This window comes from Meles meles, chromosome 5, assembly GCF_922984935.1.
Source record: "Meles meles chromosome 5, mMelMel3.1 paternal haplotype, whole genome shotgun sequence".
Taxonomy (NCBI): Eukaryota; Metazoa; Chordata; class Mammalia; order Carnivora; family Mustelidae; genus Meles; species Meles meles.
The window spans coordinates 122,098,803-122,112,598 of record NC_060070.1 but is presented as its reverse complement, the minus strand read 5'-3'; positions in this window follow the sequence as shown (position 1 = coordinate 122,112,598).

The following is a 13,796-nucleotide window of genomic DNA, read 5'->3' as shown; positions in this document are numbered from 1 at the left end:
CTACATATTTACTAGCTCTGATATTCATTTCTTCCTGTGCATTCAACTTACCTTCTAGTATTGTTCAATTCCCCCAATATAGTTCTATTCCTACCTCTACTCCTTTGTGCTACTGTTGTCATATGTGTTATTTTATGTGTTACTTTATGTGTTATAAACCCAGCAATAAAATTTTATAACTATTGTTGTTTGTCTTTTAAGTAAATTAAGAAAAGCTACTATTTAACCAAAAGAAACAAAAACACTGATTTGAAAGGATACAAGACACCCCTACCTTTATAGCAGCATTATCAACAATAGCCAGATTATGGAGAGAGCCCAAATGTCCACCGACTGATGAGTGGATAAAGATGTGATATCTGAAGTCTCCAAAGGCCAAAATGTGAAACAAAAGCGAAAATGAACTTTGGGGACTTCATCAAGATCAAAAGCTTCTGCACAGCAAAGGAAACAGTCAACAAAACAAAAAGGCAACCCACGGAATGGGAGAAGATATTTGCAAATGACAGTACAGACAAAAGGTTGATATCCAGGATCTATAAAGAACTTCTCAAACTCAACACACACAAAACAGATAATCATATCAAAAAATGGGCAGAAGATATGAACAGTCACTTCTCCAACGAAGACATACAAATGGCTATCAGACACATGAAAAAATGTTCATCATCACTAGCCATCAGGGAGATTCAAATTAAAACCACATTGAGATACCACCTGACACCAGTTAGAATGGCCAAAATTAGCAAGACAGTAAACAACGTGTGTTGGAGAGGGTGTGGAGAAAGAGGAACCCTCTTACACTGTTGGTGGGAATGCAAGGTGGTGCAGCCACTTTGGAGAACAGTGTGGAGATTCCTCAAGAAATTAAGAATAGAGCTTCCCTATGACCCTGCAATTGCACTGCTGGGTATTTACCCCAAAGACACAGATGTAGTGAAAAGAATGGCCATCTGTACCCCAATGTTTATTGCAGCAATGGCCATGGTTGCCAAACTGTGGAAAGAACCAAGATGCCCTTCAACGGATGAATGGATAAGGAAGATGTGGTCCATATACACAATGGAGGGGGAGGAGTTAAGATGGCGGAGAAGTAGCAGCCTGAGACTACATCAGGTAGCAGGAGATCAGCTCGATAGCTTATCTAAACATTGCAAACACCTACAAATCCAACGGGAGAGCGAAGAGAAGAAGAACAGCAACTCTAGAAACAGAAAATCAACCACTTTCTGAAAGGTAGGACTGGCGGAGAAGTGAATCTAAAACAACGGGAAGATAGACCGCGGGGGGAGGGGCCGGCTCCCGGCAAGCGGCGGAGGAACGGAGCACAAAATCAGGACTTTTAAAAGTCTGTTCCACTGAGGGACATTGCTCCAGAGGCTAAACCAGGGTGAAGCCCACGCCGGGTCAGCGTGGCCCCAGGCCCCGCAGGGTCACAGAAGGATCGGGGGTGTCAGAGTGTCGGAGAGCTCTCAGGTATTAGAACGGAGAAGTCGGCTGCACAGACAGAGCCGAGGTTCGGACTCTCAGCTCGGGCTTACCTTGAACTGGTCGCGGGCTGGGTGAGCTCGGAGCGCGGCTAGAGGCTGGGGATACGGGAGTGATTGGGTGCTGTCCTCTGGGGGCGCACTGAGGAGTGGGGCCCCAGGCTCTCGGCTCCTCCGGGCCGGAGACTAGGAGGCCGCCATTTTCATTCCCGTCCTCCGGAACTCTACGGAAAGCGTTCAGGGAACAGAAGCTCCCAAAAGCGAACCCAAGCCGATTACTTACCGGCGGTGCAATCCCGCCTCGGGCAAAGACACTTGAGAGTCACTACAACAGGCCCCTCCCCCAGAAGATCAACAAAATATCCAGCCAGGACGAAGTTCATCTATCAAGGAGAAAGCAGGTTCATTTCCTAAGACAGCAGAGCAAATCCAGAGGAGGAGAAAGCAAAGCACGGAACTCATGGCTTTCTCCCCATGATTCTTTAGTCTTGCGGCTACTTCAATTTTTTTTTTCTTTTTTCAATTTTTTTTTTCTTTTTTCAATTTTTTTTCTTTTTTCTTTTTTCTTCTTCTGCTAAACTTTTTAAAACTTTTACCCTTTTCTTTTTTAACGTTTTTTGACTAGTTCATCTAAATATATATATTTTTTCTTTCTTTTTTTTATTTTTTTAATTTGTTTTATTTTTTTAATTTTTTTCTTTTCTTTTTTTTTTTTTTCTTTTTTTTCTTTTTTCAAAACCTGTTTTTATCCCATTTCTCCCCCCGACAATTTGGGGTCTCTTCTGATTTGGTTACAGCGCATTTTTCTGGGGTCTTTGCCACCCTTTTAGTAGTTTATTTGCTCCTTCATATCCTCTTATCTGGACAAAATGACAAGGCGGAAAAAATCACCACAAACAAAAGAACAAGAGACAGTACCGAAGGCTAGGGACCTAATCAACACAGACATTGGTAATATGTCAGATCAAGAGTTCAGAATGACGATTCTGAACATTCTAGCCGGGCTCGAAAAAGGCATGGAAGATATTAGAAAAACCCTCTCTGGAGACATATACACAATGGAGTATTATGCCTCCATCAGAAAGGATGAATACCGGGGCGCCTGGGTGGCTCAGTGGGTTAAGCCTCTGCCTTCAGCTCAGGTCATGATCTCAGGGTCTCTGGGATCGAGCCCTGTATCAGGCTCTCTGCTTGGCAGGGAGCCTGCTTCCTCCCCTCTCTGGCTGCTGCTCTGCCTACTTGTAATCTCTCTCTCTCTCTCAATCTGTAAAAAAGAAAAAAAAAAAAAGAAAGGATGAATACCCAACTTTTGTAGCAACATGGACAGGACTGGAAGAGATTACGCTGAGTGAAATAAGTCAAGCAGAGAGAGTCAAGTATCATATGGTCTCACTTATTTGTGGAGCATAACAAAGAACACGGGGGACATGGGGAGATGGAGAGGAGAGGGAGTTGAGGGAAACTGGAAGGGGAGATGAACCATGAGAGACTATGGACTCTGAAAAACAACCAGAGGGTTTTGAAGGGGCGGGGGGGGGGGGGTGGGAGGTTGAGGAACCAGGTGGTGGGTAATAGGGAGGGCACGTACTGCATGGAGCACTGGGTGTGGTGCAAAAACAATGAACACTGTTATGCTGAAAATAAACAAAAATTAAAAAATAAAAAAAAGATGTGGTATCTGTATACAACAGAATATTACTCAGCCATAAAAAAGAATGAAGCCTTGCCATTTTCGATGACATGCGTGAAGATAAAGAGTAGTATGCTAGGCAAAATAAGTCAGCCAGAGAAAGACAAATACCATAAGATTTCACTCATATGTGGAATTTAAGAAAGAAAACAGATGAACATAGGGGGGATGGGGAAAGAGAGGCAAACCTGAAAACAGACTCTAAACTACAGAAAATAAACTGAGATTTACTGAAGGGGATAAGGGGGATGGGTTAAGTAGCTGATAAGTATTAAGGAGGGCACTTATTGTAATGAGTTCTGGGTATTGTATGAGAGTGATGAATCACTAAATTCTACACCTGAAACTAATGTCACGCTATGTTAACTAACTGGAATCTAAAACTTAAAATGAAAAAAAAGGAAACCAACAGGTATATGAAAAGATGCTCAATATCATTAATCACCAGGGAAATGGAAATTAAAACTACAATGAGATATCACCTCACATATGTTAGGGTGACTATTATAAAAAAAAAAAGATAACAAGTGTTGATGAGGATATGGAGAGAAGAAAACACTTGTACACTGTTGGTGGGAATGCAAACTGGTGCAACCATTATCAAAAACGATGAGGAGATTCCTCAAAAAATTAAAAATAGAGCTACCATATGATACAGCATCCTCCTTCTGGAAACATATTCAAAGGAATTGAAATTAAGATCTTGAAGTGTTATCTACACTCTCGTGTTCACTGTAGCATTATTCATAACAGCCAAGACACGGAAGCAACCTAAATGTCCATTGATGGATAAATGGATGAAGGAAATATGGTAAGTACAATGGACACTATTCAGCCTTTAAAATAGAAAGGATATCCTGCAATTGTGACTACATGGATAAACCTGGAAGACATTATGCTAAGTGAAATAAGCCAGACACAGAAGGACAAATACTATGAAACCACTCACTTAAAGAATCTAGAATAGTCAAACACATAAAAGCAGAGTTGATTGGTAATTTCCAAGGGTTGGAAGGAGGAAGAAATGGGGAGGTATTAGTCAAAGGGTACAAAGTGTAAGTTAAGCAAGATGAATAAGTCCTATAGCATATGCCTATTAGTTAATAATACTATATTGTATACTTAAAATGTGTTAACAGGATATTTTTTATGGTAAAAATGTAACAGGATATGTCTATGGTTCTAATCATGATATAATGACAATAATAATAATTATTAACTAAGGAAAAGGGCAGGAGGAAATTTTGGAGGTGTGGATATATTTATGACATAAATTGTGATGATGGTTTCTCAGGTGTTCACTTACCTCCAAACTCATCACCTTGTATATATATATATATATATATATATATATATATATATACACACATACACACATATATACACATATATACATATATATACATATATATATACATATATATGTATATATATATATACATATATATGTGTATATATATATATATATACACACTGTTTTGTATGTCAATCATACCTCATTAAGGGTTTTTTTTAAAGAAATATATGCATATATTTTTATAATTACTTTTACCAGTATTTTTTGTTTCTTCATGTAGATGAAAGTTTCCATCTGCTGCCACTTTCTGTTAATTCGAAGAACTTCCCTTAGTATTTCTTGCAGGGCAGATTTACCAGCAAAAAATTCAGTCCAACTTGAGCTGGGTATATCTTCCTTTCACCTTCATTTCTGAAGGAAAGTTTCACTGGATCCTTTCAGCACTTGAAATACATCAACTCTTACTCTCTACTGGCCACTATTATTACTGATGAAGAGTTAGTTGTTATATTATTAGGATTCCCTTGTACAGGTTGAGTCATTTTATTACATTCAAGATTTTCTCTTCACCTTTGGCTCTCAAAGGTTTGACTATGATGTGCCTAGATGGGGATCCCAGTGTTTCTTTTACCAGGATATGTAGAATAATGTCTTTTATGAAATTCGGCAAGTTTTCAGCCACTATTTATTATTGATATTCTCTATTTTATGAGTAGTTTTCTTGTTCTTTCCTTTAATATTTTAAGTATGATTTCTTTTAGTTATTTGAACATATTTATAACTTATTTGAAGGCTTCTTTGAGCCAGCATCCGGGCTTTCTCAGAGACACCTTCTGTTGACTTTTTTTCTTGTGTGTGGGTAACACTTTCTGTTTTCTTTTGCATTTTTTGTTGTTTTTGTTGTTGTTGAAAATCAACATTTAAGATAATATGCTATATTAATTCTGGATTCTGATTCTCCACCCTCTGGCCGGGAAAGTCCTTACTGTTTGTTTATTTTCTATTTTAGTGACATGCTTGGGCTAATTCTGTAGTCTGTTTCCAAAAAATGTGCAGACTATGGTGTCCCTACTCAGTTTCTTTTACAATTCTTATTTTTATTTTTAAGCTTGCATTTCTAGGGTCACCCATGGGTCATTATAACTTATAACTTAATGCAGCAGCAATTGATCAGAGGTTCTGTTTCAATATCTTGTGCCAGTAAGGCTTCTACAATTTAGTATTGGGTCTAAGTGTGACTTGGGGAATATTCTCAAGGTTCAAGGAGTTTACAAATATGTCCTAGTTTTTATTTTCTACATTCCCAAGGCCTCACATTCAGCCAGGGATGAGTAGATTCCTAAGACCCTATCTGGTCCCTCCTGAGCATGCATAGCCTAGCTTATGTGCACAGACATCTAGACCACCAGGATTTTAAGTAGTATTTTAGCAAGATTCTCTTTGGCTGTCTTATTCCCTGAGTCCCCTGTTAAATTTCTGACTGCTCTGCCATTTTATTGCTTGTTCCAACCAGTACTGTGACTTCAAACTTGTTGAAATGTTCATCTTCCCTGATTATTTGCTCCTAACATCTTTGCTGTTATTTCTATAACATCCTAAGACATTGATTTTTCTACATGCTCTTTCTCAAATAATGTCAGTTCCCTCTCATAAAGCAGAGGAGTTGTCACATTCCATGGCCTGGCTGGTCGCCTGGTAGAAATTTTCATGATCAACTGAAGTTGGGAGGGGGTGTTGTTCAAAGAAGGCTCTAACTAAAATACTCCAGACTTCTACTGTTATTATTAGGGCTTAGTTTAGATTCCTTGTTAAATGTTTCCAATTTTTCTTCCTTTGGTCAATTTTCAGAGTCTGACAACTTTGTCCAGTTTTATCACTGCTTTTTAGTTTATTTAAAGTTATTGAAATGTTTTCAGTGTCAACATATGTGGTATATTTTGGTGTATTTTCCATGTGAAATTGAAAATAATGTATATACAGCAGTTGTTGGCATACATACACTCTAATTTTATGTCTTTTTGATGTATTGGCTCTTTCAATTTGAAGTGTCTCTCTTTATCCTCATATCTTCATAAAGTTTTCTTTGATTAATATTAATGTAAGCATTCCACTTTCTTATTAGTAGATGCACAATATTTTTTCCATTCTTTACTTTAGATCTATGTTATTATATTTACAATCTTTCTTTGAGGGCAACATGTACTTAAATGTTTTTCTTGTGAGAAGCCTTGCTTTTTAATCCAATCTATCAATTTCTGCATTTTAATTAGAGTATTTAATGATATTTGTTTAATGTAATTGTCGATGTGTTTGGATTTAAGTCTACCACTCTGCTGCATGTTTTATTTTTCCCACATCTGCATCCTTTATTCTTCTTTACCTGTCTTTGTTGGTATATTCATTTTATCTCTTTTAATAGGAGTTGAGTAGAGATGTCATGGCTAGAATCTTTAATATTTGTGAAACTTAACTGGAAAATCGCAGAAAAGGAAAATACAACCTTTGAAAGGCATGTAGAATAGGCTTTCCTCTTTGAGTCTTCAGTCTTTTTGAAAGTCTCTCTTCAGTTTCATCCAACTTTTCAGCACCAAACTCTGACCTCTGTCTTCTCATTCTGATAAGACTGTATGTTTTTGTTTAAGCTATATTCTCCCAGCTTCTCCTTAAAACCAACAAACACCCTCAGGGGAAGATCTGAGGAAATGAGCTCACCTAACTTATCTTATGTCCCTTTTCTGAAAAAAAAAATGTTTTCCCATTTATTCTACTTTCAATGATCTCCAGTTCTTTCAAGTAGCTTTTTTTAATTATTCTTTTAGTTAGATTTTATATTTTTTATAAGTAAAAGGGCTAGATGTCAGGTCTGAGACTTTGACATCTCAATAGCAATGAGCACACTTAGCATACAGATATTGCTTTCTAAATACATTCTCTCCAAAAGGAACCAGAGTTCCTTGGAGATATAACTGATTTTAGAGATGAGGAAAGGAAAATGTAAAATGATCATAGAATGTTAGAATGCATTAAAAAATGGTAGGTACATGTCAGATGTCAGAAAGTAAGGATGCGTTCAAAAAATGGTGGAGACATGCTCTTCACACAGATAGGTGAAAAATAACTGAAAAAATAAATGCATACCATAAAAACTCAAATCACAATATAGTATGGCTATATTAATGTCAAAAACATAGACTTCATAAAGTTTTGCAATAAATAATTTAAAATTTTAATGATAATAGGAACAATAAAGAAATAGATAACATTTCTAAATATATGTGCACCTAATACTATACCTTTGAAATAAATAATGCAAAAGTTGAAAAAATAAGAAAAAAATGGCAATCATAGATATTTTTATTTTTTTCAAGTTTTTATTTTAACTCCAGTTAGTTAATGTACAGTATTATATTAGTTTCAAGTGTACAACAAAGTGATTCAACACTTCCATAAAATAACCAGCTCTCATCACAGCAAGTGTACTTCTTAATCCTCATTACCTATTTCACCCATCCTCCCACCCATCTCCCCTCTGGTAACCATCAGTTTGATCTTTGATTCCTATAGTTAATACTCTTTTCCTTGGCTTATCTCTTGTACTTTCTCTCTCTCTTTCTCTCTACCTCCCTTACTCTCTCTCCCCACCCCACTCCCTCTCTGTTTTTTTTCCATTTGTTTGTTTTCTTTCCTAAATTCCACATGAGTGAAATCGCATGGTATTTGTCTTTCTCTGACCGGCTTATTTCACTTAGCATTATACTCTCTAGTTCCATCCATGTTGCTGCAAATAACAAGGTTTCGTGCTTTTTTACAGCTGAATAATATTGCACTGTATATATAAATTCTTTATCCACTCATTAATCGATGGACACTTATACTGCTTCCATATCTTGACTATTGTAAATTGTGCTGCTATAAACATTAGAATGCATGTATCCCTTTAAATTAGTGTTTCTGAATTCTTTGGGTAAATACTTTATTTTTAACTTTTTGAGGAACCTCCATACTATATTCCAGATTGACCTCATGGGTTGGCATTTCCCATCAACAGAGCAAGAGGGCTCCTTTTTCCCCACATCCTCACCAACATACATTGTTTCTTGTGTTATTGATTTTAGCCATTCTGATAGGTATGAGATGATATCTCATTGTGTTCTTTATTTAAATCTCCCTGACGGTAAGTGATGACAGACATCTTTCCATGTGTCTATTGGCCATCTGTATGTCTTCTTTGAGGAAATATATGTTCAGTTTTCTGTCCATTTTTCAATTGGAATATTTGTTTTGGGGGTATTGAGTTTTATAAGTTCTTTATATATTTTGAATACTAACCCTTTATCAAATATGCCATTTGTGAATATCTTCTTCCATTCTATAGATTGCTTTTTAGTTTATTTATTTATTTATTTATTTTGCTATGCAGAAGCTTATTTCGATGTAGTGCCAGTTTTTGCTTTTGCTTTTGTTTTTTGCTTTTGTATCCCTTGCCTCAGGAGACATATCTAGTAAAAAATTGCTACAGCCTATGTCAAAAAAAATTACTGCCTGTATTCTCCTATAGGACTTTTATGGCTTGCTGTCTCACATTTAGGTCCTCAATCCATTTTGAGCTTATTTTTATGTATGATATAAGAAAATGGCCCAGTTTCAATCTTTTGCATTTTGTTGTCCAATTTTCCCAACATCATTTGTTGAAGAGACAGTCTTTTCCCATTGGATATTCTTTCCTATTTTGTTGAAAATTAATTGAGCATATAGTTGTGGGTTTTCTTTAGGATTTCCATTCTGTTCCATTGGTCTATGTCTGGTTTTGTGCCCATGCCATACTGTTTCTATCACTACAGCTTCATAATATAACCTGAAGTCCTCCAGCTTTACTCTTCTTTTCCAAGATTGCTTTGGCTATTTGGGGTCTCTTGTGGTTCCATACAATTTTAGAATAGATTGTGCTAGTTATGTGAAAAATACTAGTGCTATTTTGATAAGGATTTCATTAAATGTATAGATTGCTTTGGATAGTATAGACATTTTAACAGTATTTGTTTTTTCATTCATGAGCATAAAATGTTTTCCCTCTTGTTTGTGTCTTCTTCAATTTCTTTCATCAGTGTTTTATTGTTTTCAGAGTACAGATATTTCCCCTTTTTGCTTCTCAGGAGACCCTCTTGGAGAAGCAAGCAATCTCCTCTGACTTGGGCCCTGGTGAGTTCCCTGCCCTACCTGTCTGTGTCTAGGTCCGTGGTGTGCCCAGATCCACAGATCACCTGTATTTTCTCTCTGTCCAGTGGCTGGGATGCAAAACTCCAAGTTTTAAAGGCCCGGTACTGTGTGCACTCACTCCCATGTCCCAGTGGGGAAGCTCAGGGTGTGCTCAGCACCATCTCCAAAAAGCTGGTGCACAGTGCACACTCAGAGGCTGGAGTTTATTATAACACTCAGCAAAAAGTTGGAGCCAGGCTATCAGCCACCTGCACTTGACTCAGTCTCCTAATCCCTGGTGTCCCAGAAAAGCCATTGCAGAATCCTGAATGTATTGTGTCAGACAGCAAAAAGCAGCAGCCAGGTTATCCATGAGCTGCTCCAGTCTCTGTACTCCTCTCAATCTGTCCGAGAAAAGCAGCTGTTTTTCAGTTGCACTGAGGTTAAAGTCTATTGTGGCTCACAAAGAAATTTAAGAGGTTTTCTGCTCTCTGTGTACTTCTGAGACTCACTGCTATGCTCCACTCAGTGACTGCTTGATAGTTCCTTTTTGTCTGCAGGAGACAAATATGCTCTTCAGGAAGGGGAGCAAGCTTTCCCTGAGCAACCCAGGGATCCTCTTGCCATGGCTTATTGTGCAGTCACAAACCACTGCTATCTTTACAACTTACTCCCTCTTCCTGACTTTGCTCTGCAAACTGTGGTTCCTCCCTTTTTTGGCTATGCATCTTCCCCCTCCCCCAATTCTAGGCTCTGAATTTCTCTTCTGCCAAATCCTCTCACTCCAACTGTACAGATATTTCCTTACTCTTCTGATCCTCTTCCTAGTTGTTCAAAGTAGTTGAAGATTGATCTAGTTGTATTTGAAGGATGAGGCAAGTCCAGAGTCCCTCTACTACTCGGCCATCTTGGAACCCCTCCCTGACTCCACTAATATGGAACTTAAAGTGAGAAACAGGTCAGTGGTCCCTAACCTAGTAACAAGAAATGGATAAACAGGGCTAATTTCTTCTTACCATAGAAGATATACATCCTCCACAGAAGAAGAGTGAGTCATTTACAGGCTGTACTATCACCTAGCTTACTTGATGGGACCTTTCCCAATGAGATCTCAGTGATGTCCTCCCTTAGGAACTTTGCATGGAGCCAGGTTTGACAGTCTGATACTATCTCAGTTAGTGGAAAGGTTTCAACTTCTGAATTTTTTTCTTTTCTTTTCTTTTATTTCTTTCCTTTCCTTTTTATTTATTTTTTTTTTAAGAACCAGAGTGTTTGCCATTGAGTAGTCTCAGAGAGAACAGCTGGAGAAAACAACTTCTCACAGGTCTGTCCTAATGGACAGATGTTAATACATTGTGTGCAGGAAGATTTTTGGTTTTCTTTCTCTTTGATCTAGAAGCAGCTGTCAGGAATTCCACTCTGCAGGAACAAGATGGCAAGGTGATCCCATGTTCTACCTCTTCCACTACCCCTTCCTGCTCCCACCCAACAGCAGAGTCAGACTCTGGTGAGAAACACAGCTCCTCTAGTGGAAACTGGAGTCCTCTAAACTAAGCCCTGTGATTCTGGTCTGATAGGACCAATGTTATAAAGGTAAGTCAGTTTGTCAGTCTGCACAGCAGGCCTCTCCCTCAGAAGATCAACACAAACACCCTACATCTACCAAGTTTATTGATTAAAGAAAGCAGCCAAAACACAATATCAGAGTGCACATCGTATTCACTTCCTGAGGATGTTGGTGGTGTTGTTGATATTATTATTGCTTTTTTTGCTGGGTTTTTTTTTTTCTTTTCTTCTTTCTCTTTAATTCCTCCTTTCTTTCTTTCTTTTCAGGACACATGACTAGAAGGAGAAATTCACAGCAAAAGAAAGAACCAGAGGTAGTACTCTCTGCCATAGATTTAATCAATATGAATATAAGTAAGATGATGAAACTAGAATTCAAAACAACAACTATAAAGATATTAGCTAGGCTTGTAAAAAGCATAAAAGACACCATAGAATTCCTTACTGCAGAAATAAAAGAACTAAAATCTGGTCCAGCTGAAATTAAAACTGCTATTACTGGGTTACAGTCAAAAATGGAGATTCTAACTAACTGGGATAACAGGAAGACAGAGTCAGTTATATAGAAGACAAAATGATGCAAAGTAAGGAAGTAAGAAAAACTGGATCACGAGGGGAGACTTTGAGAAATCAGTAACACCATAAAGCACAATAATATTCAAATAATAGGGATCCCAGATGAGGAAAGAGAGAAGGGGGCAGAAGGTTTATTTGAACAAATTATAGCTGAGAATATCCCTACTCTGGGAAGGGAAACAAACATTCAAGTCCAGAAGGCACAGAGAACACCCCTCAACATCAGTAAAAATAGGTCAACACCCTGACATAAAATGGTGCAGCTTGCAAATTTCAGAAACAAAGAGAAAACTCTGAAAACCACTTGGGACAAGAGGTCCTTAACCTACAAGAGTAGAAACATAAGGCTGGTGGCAGATGTGTCCACAGAGACCTGGCAGGCCAGAAAGGCCTGGCATCATATATGCAATGTGCTAAATGAGGGAAAAAATGCAGCCAAGAATACTTTATTCAGCAAGGCTGTCATTCAGAATGGAAGGAGAGATAAAGAGCCCCCAGGACAAATGGAAACTAAAAGAATTTATGAACACTAAACCAGGCCCGTAAAAAATATGAAAGAGGATCCTGTAAGCAAAGAGAGAGCCCAAAAGTAACAAAGACCAGAAAGGAACAGAGACAACCTACAGAAACAGTGACTTTACAGGCAATGCAATGGCACTAAATTCATATCTTTCAATAATTACTCTGAATGTAAATGATCTAAATGCCCCAACAAAAGGACAGCATATCAGATTGGATAAAAAATAAAATAAAATAAAACAAGACCCATCAATATGCTATCTACAAGAGACACATTTTAGACCAAAAGAGATCTCCAGATGAAAGTGAGAGATTGAAAATAATTTACCATGCTAATGGACATCAAAAGAATGCTGGGTAGCAATCCTTATATCAGACAAATTAGATTTTAAACCAAAGACTGTAATAAGAGATGGAGAGGGACATAATCAAAGACTCTCTCCAATAAGATCTAACAAGTATAAATATTTATGCCCCTAACTTGGGAGCAGCTGATTATGTAAACCCATTTAAAAAATAAAAGAAACTTATTGATAATAATACAATAATAGCAGGAGACTTCAACACCCAACTCACAACAATAGACAGATCATCTAAGCAGAAGATCAACAAGGAAACAGGGCTTTGAATGACACACTGGACCAGACAGACTTCACAGATATATTCAGAGCACTTCATCCAAAAGCAACATAGTACACATTCTTCTCAAGTGCATATGGAACATTCTCCAGAATAGATCACATGCTGGGTCACAAATCAGGTCTCAACTGTGTACCAAAAGACTGAAATTATTCACTGAATATTTTCAGACCACAATGCTTTAAAACTTGAATTCAGTCATGAGAGATACTTTGGAAGGAACACAAATTCATGGAGAAAGTACAAATATAAATACAAGTTGAAGAGAATCCTACTGAAGAATGAATGGGTCAACCAGGAAATTAAAGAAGAATTTTTTAAAATTCATGGAAGCATTAAGAATGAAATACAAGGGGCACCTGGGTGGCTCAGTTGTCAAGCGTTTGCCTTCAGCTCAGGTCATGATCCCAGAGTGCTGGGATCGAGCCCCATATCTGGCTCCCTGCTCAGTGGGAAGCCTGCTTCTCCCTTTCTCTCTGCAGCTCCCCCTGCTTGTGTTCCCTCTCTTGCTTTGTCTCTCTCTGTCAAATAAATAAAAATCTTTAAAAAAAAATGAAATACAACAGTTCAGAACCTTTGGGATGTAGCAAAGGCAGTCCAATGAGGAAAGTATATAGCAATACAGGCCTTTCTCAAGAAACAAGAAAAGTCTCAAATATACAATCTAACCTTCCACCTAAAGGAGCTAAAAAAAGAATAGCAAATAAACCCTAAGCCCAGAAAGAGAAGAGAAATAATAAAGATTAGAGCAGAAATCAATAAAATGGAAACAAAAAGAACAGTAAAACAGATCAATGAAACTCGGAGTTTCTTCTTTAAAAGAATT